Source organism: Apium graveolens, chromosome 9, assembly GCF_009905375.1.
Source record: "Apium graveolens cultivar Ventura chromosome 9, ASM990537v1, whole genome shotgun sequence".
Classification (NCBI taxonomy): Eukaryota; Viridiplantae; Streptophyta; class Magnoliopsida; order Apiales; family Apiaceae; genus Apium; species Apium graveolens.
This window is the reverse complement of record NC_133655.1, coordinates 201867062-201876182: the sequence shown is the minus strand read 5'-3', so window position 1 is coordinate 201876182 and position 9121 is coordinate 201867062.

Genomic DNA, 9121 nt, shown 5'->3' with positions numbered 1-9121 from the left:
GTATTTTCCAAATCCTAATTGGATTTGGGCCTGGCCTTTTTTATTGGGCCTTATTGAGTTTTTCCAAATCTTACTGGGCCTCTTTTATTGGGCTTTTCCAAAACTTACTGGGCCTCCTTTATTGGGCTTCTCCAAAACTTACTGGGCCTCCTTCATTGGACTTTTTCAAAACTTACTAGGCCTCCTTTATTGGGCTTTTTCAAAACTTACTGGGCCTCCTTTATTGGGCTTAATATTGATCTGTTTAGAATCCTCTAGAATCCTTGGAATATTCTGGAATGTTCCTTTTTCTGGGCTTTTTCCCATGGGCCTTTGTCCTTAATGGGCTTTCGTCCCTTCAACTTCCTTTTCCTCTTATATAAAGAACTGAGGAGAGGCTACTACTTCTTACCTTCTCATTTCTAAGTTTTCTTCTTTCTCCTCCTGCTAAGATTCTCAGAGCAATAACAGCAAGTCGGAGCTCAAGGCCTTTTTCAGGAGTGCTTCTTCAGGTAAAATTCCTCCCTTTGCTTTTCGTGTCTATTTTTCCATTGTGTGCCATTTTAAGATAGCCTGTTTATGTGCCCCTTTCTTTTTTCAGATGGCTGTCAAAAAAATGACTCGTTTGGACAAGATGAACGTGGCTAGAAAGTCCAACGAATTTCCTATTCGATCGAGGTATACTTCCTTAATCGACATGATTAACACTCGAAGGGACGAGTACCCGTCTGATGCGCATCTGGACGCGCACGATCATATTAGCGCTTTACGGGATCCCAAGGAGCTGGAAAAGTTGAGCAGCTGCTTCAAAATCAAGGAGCCTTTTAAGCTGGTTCTTGCGGGTCCGGCCGACAGGGCCTGTCAGTGGAAGAAGGACGCGCTATGTGTCTATAGAGATACTCTAAGGGCAGGTATCAGACTCCCTTTTCATCCATTCATTCCTTTGCTACTGGCTGATGTGGGCATCAGCCCTTGCCAACTTCCCCTAATTCTTGGAGGCTGATTCTGTGCTATCTGTCACAATGTGCCAAGCACAATGTCCCCATATCTGTTGCTGTCTTCAGAAAGATTTTTCAGTTCAAGAACAGCCCTGATAAAAGTCCGGGTTGGGTTTCTATAAATCAGCGCCCCACTATCCCCCATATCGTGAATGAGAAGTTCATCCCTGACAACAACTTGGGGTGGAAGAAAGATTTTTTGTTCATTGTTTGGGAAGGTGGAGATTGGGGCTCCCTATTTCGATCATCCTTTGGGCTGGCCGTGGACGGGAGCCCAAATGATATAACTTTGTCTGAGGAGGAGGCTAGAGCTTTCAACCTCCTTACACAAGACAACGGTACTTCCCATTCTTGGGACCTTATCCGGGAGACCGTCCTGGTAGAACGCGGCCTCTCGCCCGTTCATAAGAAAAGTAAGTTCCCTTTCTTACCTCATTTATTTCCTTCATTTTTTATTCCATTGATCTTCAACTGACTTCGTTTGTTGCAGTGGCTGAGAAGATTGAGGAGGCTACTAAGCCTAAGGACCTGGAGACAACCAGGATGAAGAGGGCTGAGAAGGTCTTTAAAGACTCTCGACTTGGTGGCCGCTTCCCTGAGTTCCTACTTCAGGCAACGGAGCCAAGCGAGGAAGGCCCCAGCCAAGTTTTGCGCACCAAGCAGAGGCCAGGGGCCTATTTTCAACCTGCTTGGGGGATCCGGGGCAAGGACTCGATCGTAGGCAGCACGGTGCTGTCCAAGGAATGGTCTAAGCATTCCATCTCCCCGGTGGACTATCAAGATTTTGTCCTTCAACAGGACTTAGAGGGGAATGAGCTATTTGGAGCCCAGGCTCTGGCGACGGTACGTCCTTTACCTATGCCCTTCATACTTATCTTTCCATGTTTCTTTTCTAAACTTTTGCTGTTTCTCTTGCAGGCTAACGCCCATTTCCAAGGGGCAATTCACCAAGCTAAGGCTTGGAAGGTTGGCCTGGAAGATGCCAACAAGAAGTTGAAGGAGGCCAACCAAAAAATAGAGGCCCTTGAAGCTCAACTGGCCTCTTCCACTTCTGACCTGGAAACGGCCCAGACCGAAAATGTCATTCTGAAGGCGCAGAAGGACAAAGCTTTTGATGGCTGGATGGACACCCAGGAATTCAAAGACTTGATGGTGGAGCATGATGCCCTTCTTCACCCAGTTAGCTACAAAGAGGGCTGGGACGCTGCTGTGGAGGCCATCCAGGATGATTTTCCAGAGGTCCTCGAGCAGTCCTCCTTTCCTTGCCCTGTGCGAGTTCCAGAGCTTGGAGGTGTTACTGAGAAGCTTGCTGATATGATCAAGGACGGAGAGGAGGAAGATTCTTCCGAAGAGGAGCTTGAGCCTGTCGCTAAGAAGGCCAGGGTGGAAGAGCCTCCAAGAGCAGCGCCTCAACAGCCAGCATCTCCCGCAGAGGGAACCTCTACAGGGACTTCGGAGGGGATGACCGAGACGTCCGAAGGAACGACTGAGACATCCGAGGAGACTTCGGATAGTGGTTCCGAGGAATCTCAGCCTTCCAAGGCCTAAGTTTTTTTGTATATCTTCTTTTTGAACTTCATTCATATCAGAACTTGTTACCCTTCGGGGTTATATTTCATATGTTACTTTTCTTGCCTCTTTCTATTTTAACTTTACAATCTTGATATGTATTTGAACTTTAAACATCCTTAGATTGAAATAATTTCAAACTCTTTAATATGAAGTCTGGTTTTCCAAAACCTTACACAGCATGGGTTCGACCCTAATCAACAATAACTAGACAATGTAAATTCTACTGGAATATAAAATCCTATGCAAGCAAAGCTTCAAGGTGCTTTTAAACCTACTTGTCACAATGACAAGTGAGAATCGTACTTCGCCTATCTTACACGTAGTAAACCTTCAGGTTTTGTGCGTGCCAGGTTCTCGGGACTTCAAAACCATCCATAGTCTCCAGCTTGTAGGTTCCTCTACCCTGAACGCTCTTGACTCTGTACGGCCCTTCCCAATTTGGGGCAAGCTTTCCTTTCTGTCCGACATCAGAAGCCTCTATTTTTCTCAAGACTAGGTCACCTTGTTTGGAAAACCTCTCTTTAACCCTTAGGTTGTAGTAGAATGAAGCCTTTTTCTGATATTCTACTATCTTTGCATGTGCTTTATCTCGCACTTCATCGATTAAATCCAGGGCTAACCTCTGCCCTTCCTCATTTTCTTCTGCATTGAAAGCCTGAATCCTTGGAGAGGAATGTGATATCTCTACTGGAACTACTGCTTCTGCCCCATATGCCAACATGAAGGGAGTTGCTCCTGTCGTGACTCTACATGTAGTCCTGTAGGCCCATAATATTGGAAGTATTTCATCCACCCAATTATTTCTTGACTTCTCGATCCTTTTCTTTAGTCCATCCAGGATTATCCGATTCGCTACCTCTGTTTGCCCATTGGCTTGCGGGTGAGCCACAGAGGTGAATCGTAACTCAATTTCATTTTCTTCACAATACTTCTTGAATTCCTCATTGTTGAATTGTGTTCCATTGTCAGTGACGAGGATACGGGGAATTCCATATCGGCACATAATGTTTTCCCACAGGAATTGTGCAACCTGCTTAGTTGTGATTTTGGCCAAGGGCTTGGCTTCAATCCACTTGGTGAAATAATCAATGGATACAATCAGAAACTTCCTTTGTGCTGTGGCCATGGGAAAAGGCCCCAAAATATCCATTCCCCACATAGCAAAAGGAATGGGCGAGTTGATAGAGGTCAGCATCTCGGGGGGTTGTCTAACAACAGGTGCATGCTTCTGACAACGGTCACATTTCTTCATGTATTCTTTGGCATCAGCCATCATTTCTGGCCAATAAAAACCTAAACGAGTTATCTTATGAGCCAAGGCCCTGCCCCCCAAGTGTTATCCACAAATACCTTCATGCACTTCTTCAAGAGCCAAGCGTGCCTCATCGGGCCTGAGACACCTCAAGTAGGGAACCACGAAGGATCTTTTATAAAGAATCCCATCTATCAAAGAGTACCTTAGTTCCCGAACAATTAACTTCCGTGCTTCAGTTGTATCGCTTGGCAACCAACCGGTTTGAATATGAGCCTTAATGGGATCAATCCAGGATGTCCCCAGGCCTATAGGAACCACAAGCTTAACATCTATGCTTCGTGTTTCAAAACACGAAAGTACACACTTCCTGAACTTTCTTCTATTTCAAATGAAGCAAACTTTGATAGCGCATCTTCTTTAGCATTTTCTTCCCTTGGAATGTGTTCAACATGGCATTCATTAAATTGGGTCATCACAGCCCTTACTAGGCGAACATACTTAGCCATCGTATCATCCCTTGCCTCAAATTCTCCCTTTACCTGGGATATGATCAGCTTCGAGTCTCCACGGACCTTTAAGTTTTTGACTCTAAGTGTCCCAGCTAGACCAAGGCCAGCTATCAGGGCTTCATATTCTGCCTCATTGTTTGTAGTTGGGAAGTCTAGCTTCATAGCATACTCAATTAAGAACCCATCAGGACTTTGCAAAACCAAACCTGCTCCACTGGAATTTGTTTTTGATGCTCCATCAAAATAGAGAACCCAATATTCTTTCTCCTTATCATCCTTCTCTCTGTCCCCATTATCGATTCCCTTGTCTTGAGGTATGGTATCTTCCTGCCCCCCGACTTCTTGGTTGGGTATGGTACATTCCACCACGAAGTCAGCTAGTGCCTGGGCTTTTATTGCCGTACGTGGCTTATATTTGAGAACGAACTCTCCCAGCTCTATTGCCCACTTAATCAATCTCCCACTTGCCTTGGGACTGTGAATGATATTTCTCAGGGGCTGATTTGTTAGCACCTCAATCTGGTGAGCCTAAAAATAAGGACGCAGTTTTCTCGAAGCCATTACTAGGGCTAGAGCAAATTTCTCAATAGTTGAATAATTTAATTCAGCACCATGCAGAATTTTGCTGACATAGTATACGGGTTTCTGGACTTTCAGTTCCGCTTTAACCAACACCGCGCTCAAGGCGCTCTCTGAAATAGCCAAGTACAAGAACAAAACTTCACTTAGAACTGGCTTGGCCAACAACGGGGCCTGAGCCATATACTTTTTTAACTCTTCAAATGCCTTCTAGTTTTCCTCACTCCATACAAAGTCTTTGATGCTCTTTAGTGACTTGAAGAATGACAAACACTTGTCTCCCGACTTGGAGATGAACCGCCCATGTGCAGCAACCCTTCCTGTGAGCTTCTGAATATCCTTAACAGTTTTTGGTGGTTCCATGTCCAGGATCGCCTTTATTTTATCAGGGTTAGCCTCAATTCCCCTCTTTGAGACCATCAATCCCAAAAATTTTCCAGATCCTACTCCGAAAGCACACTTCGTAGGATTCAACATCATCTTGTGGTACCTCAGGACCTCAAAAGCTTCCCTCAAATGGGTTATATGATCATTCTTTACTAGACTTTTGACTAACATGTCATCAACATAGACTTCCATAATCTTACCAATAAGATCCTTAAAAATTTTGTTTACCAACCTTTGATAGGTGGCTCCTGCATTCTTGAGACCAAACGCCATAACAAGATAACAATAAACACCAAAGTCAGTGATGAATGATACCTTTGGAATGTCATCCTTATGCATTTTGATCTGGTTGTATCCGCTAAATCCATCCATGAAACTCAGCATCTCATGTCCAGCAGTGGCATCAATCAAAGTATCAATTCTTGGAAGCGGAAAATAGTCTTTAGGGCATGCATCATTCAAATCAGTAAAGTCTATACACATCCTCCACTTTCCATTAGCCTTCCTCACCATTACAGGATTTGCTAAGCACTCCGGAAATTGGATCTCCTCAATGAAACCAGCCTCTAAGAGCTTTTCTACTTCCTATTTTATAGCCTCTTATCTTTCTGGGGCAAAATTTCTTTTCTTTTGTTTTACTGTCTTCCTGCTTGGATCCACGTTTAACCTGTGAGTAATCAACTCCGGGTCTATGCCTGGCATATCAGCTGCTGACCATGCAAACACATCACTATTTTCTTGCAAAAATTTCACTAACTTTCCTCTAAGGGGTTCCTCTAACGTGGCTCCAATGAAAGTCACCCTCTCAGGATCCTCGGGGTTTAAAGGAACCGAAACCAATTCTTCAGCTGGCTTTCCTCTCTTCTCGTCATTTTCTCAGACATCCATATCTTCAATAGGAAGAACCTGCCCCCGACTCCATCTGCTCTCAAAGAGGCCACATAACAGCTTCTAGCCATTTTTTGATCTCCTCTCTCTTCTCTAATCCCGTTTCGGGTGGGAAACTTCATCACTGAATGATAGGAAGAGGGGACTGCCTTGAAGGCATGTATCCCTGTTCTCCCCATGATAGCATTATAAGTTGAACTAGCCTTTACCACCATGAAATCCAGCATCTGCGTTGCTTGCCTTGGTTCCGTACCTATGGTAGTTGGCAATTTGATTATCCCTTCTACAGGACATTCTACTCCAGCAAATCCATATATCGGCATGTCGGTTGGTGTCAACTGGGAGTCGTTATACCCCATCCTTAGAAAGGTGTCGTGGAGCAAGATATCCACAGAAGCACCATTATCCACAAGGACCCTCTTAACCGGGCTATTTCCTATTATCGGTGTTATGACCAGCGGGTCGTCATGGGGAAACTTCACACCCTCTAGGTCGGAATCATCAAAAGCCAATGTTACTTCTGTCCTGGCCCTCTTCGGAGCTTCTCCAACAATATGCATAACCTCCCCAGTATATGCCTTTCTGGAATTTTTTGACAATCCAGCAGCAGTTGGACCTCCAAAGATCGTGTTTATCACAGGTCCTCGAGGGCGTCGCGGTCCTCCAAAAATCGCATTTATAACCGGCCCTCTGGGTTGGGGATTTTGCCCCTGATCATCTTGGTCCCTCCTATGATCTTCAAAGTTCTTCCTTCCATTATTATTTCTGTCCCCTCCATCTCCGGTATACTTGTTCAATCTTCCTTTTCGAATCAAAAACTCAATTTCATCTTTCAATTGCCTACACTCATCGGTGTCATGGCCAACATCTTTGTGAAACCTGCAATACTTGCTCTTATCTAGCTTGGCGGGATCAGCCTTCAAGGGCTTAGGCCAGCGAATATTTCTGTCTTTCTCAATCTCCATCAAAATCTGACTTCTAGGAGAATTCAGCTTAGCGTATTCAGTGAACTTTTGCCCAGGTCCTCCCTTCTTGGGGGTTGAATCAGGGTTTTGTTCGTTTCTAGGATATTTGTCCTTTGCAATATATTCTAAATCAGCTTTCCGCTTCTTGCCTCCAGTGGGCTCATTACTTACTACGGTCTTCCTCATACTTTCTTCAACCTTGATATACTTCCCTGCCCTCTCTTGGAGCTGCAACATGCTTTCAGGGGGACGTTTGGCCAAAGACATCTTAAAAAACTCGTCCCTAGTTCCTTGTTGCAGTGCTATCATGGCTAACTTATCATCAAGGTCCGGGACTTTTAAAGCCTCCTTTGTGAAACGATTCAGGTAATCTCTCAAGAATTCCTTAGCTCCCTGCACAAGACTCATAAGAGATGCTGAACTTTTCTCATGGACTCTTCCACTGATGAATTGCTTAATAAAAGCCTGACTTAATTCTCTGAAAGATCCAATAGAATTTGGGGGCAGGCGACTGTACCATCTTTGAGCCATACCCGGCAGGGTTTGAGGGAAGGCCCGACACTTTATAGCATCATTCACGGGTTGCAGCAGCAGTGCATTAGAGAATGTCCTAACATGATTAGCGGGGTCTCCCGTGCCATCATAGGCTTTGATAGTGGGCATCTTGAATTTCCTTGAGATATGGGCATTCATTATCTCTTCTGTGAAGGGTGGAGTTGGATCATCAGGATCTCCAAGGGGAAGGAGATTGCTTGGATCAGTTCTTGGGACAACAGCCCTTCTTCGTACCGGACCATCCAGGTCTATGACAGGAGGAGGATTTCTCCTCCTAGGAGGTATCTGGGGTCTGGTGGCCTGGTGAGCCTCCAAATCACGCCTCAGCCTTTGGATTTCAGCCTCATGAGCCCTGATCCTTTCCTGCACTTCTTGGGGATTCGGTCATGGGGGTGCTTTGGGGGCGTTGCCTTCCATCGGCCATTGGCTCTTTTCCAGGATGCCTCCTTCTCGGGGCCACTTCATCATCCGAAGATTCGGAGTCTCTCTCAGTGTAAGGACCAGAAAATTCCCGATCCTCAGGGATAGGACCCAAACCTCGTATATAGGGGGGCGACTGCCCTCGTGCTTCGCTTCGCCCAGCATATCCGCTTCCTCCAACCTCAGGGTGAAGGGGCATCCCATAAGGGGGGTTAGTAGTAACAATAGTTGAATATTCATACCCGACGGGTCGAGAATTCACAGGTATATGTACTTGTTGAACTTGAGGATTCGTACCTTGAATAGTCGGGGTAGTTGTCCCTTGTGGCTGAGGTTGAGTTGCCCCTATCTGGGCTTCCCCCTGAGTAGATGCATAAGTCGAATGGGGAGGAACCTCCACGGTTGACGAAATCACCTGGGTTGTCTCTGATGGTGTTCCTTCCTCTAGAGCTCTAATTGTTCTCCGTGTTCTCGCCATGGTTGTTGTTGTACTTTCCCACAGACGGCGCCAAATGTTATGGATTAAAACTAATATATATAATTGTTGTGTTTAATAATAAGGAACGTGAGCTTCAAGGCTCGATTTTGACTGCTCTTGTGTTTCGTGACTCAATCTGCCTTAACAAGATGCCTACGTACCTTGCTGATTGCCAAGGATCAAGTAAAAAAAAACGTCGTTCTGATTGGTGGGGGTGAAACCCCTTATATAGATGTTGGGAGTCCTTGAATTGGACTTGGTATAGGAGACTTGGTGGGCAAGTCTCATAATTAGAATGGACTTTGGAGTCCTAGATAGTAGGAAACTGATTCCTTATCCTTTTAGGTCCCCTTGAGGCTAATCTATAAGGATTTATATCCTTATCGGGACTCTTCTCAATAGCTGATTTTTCCCTTATTAATTAATTACGAAATTAATTAATAATCAGGGCTTTTGGGCCTTCTTTATTTCATCAGGCCTGATCTGGTCCATCAGGCTTAACCTTTCTGGTCTGAGTATCATATATCTTTTTATTG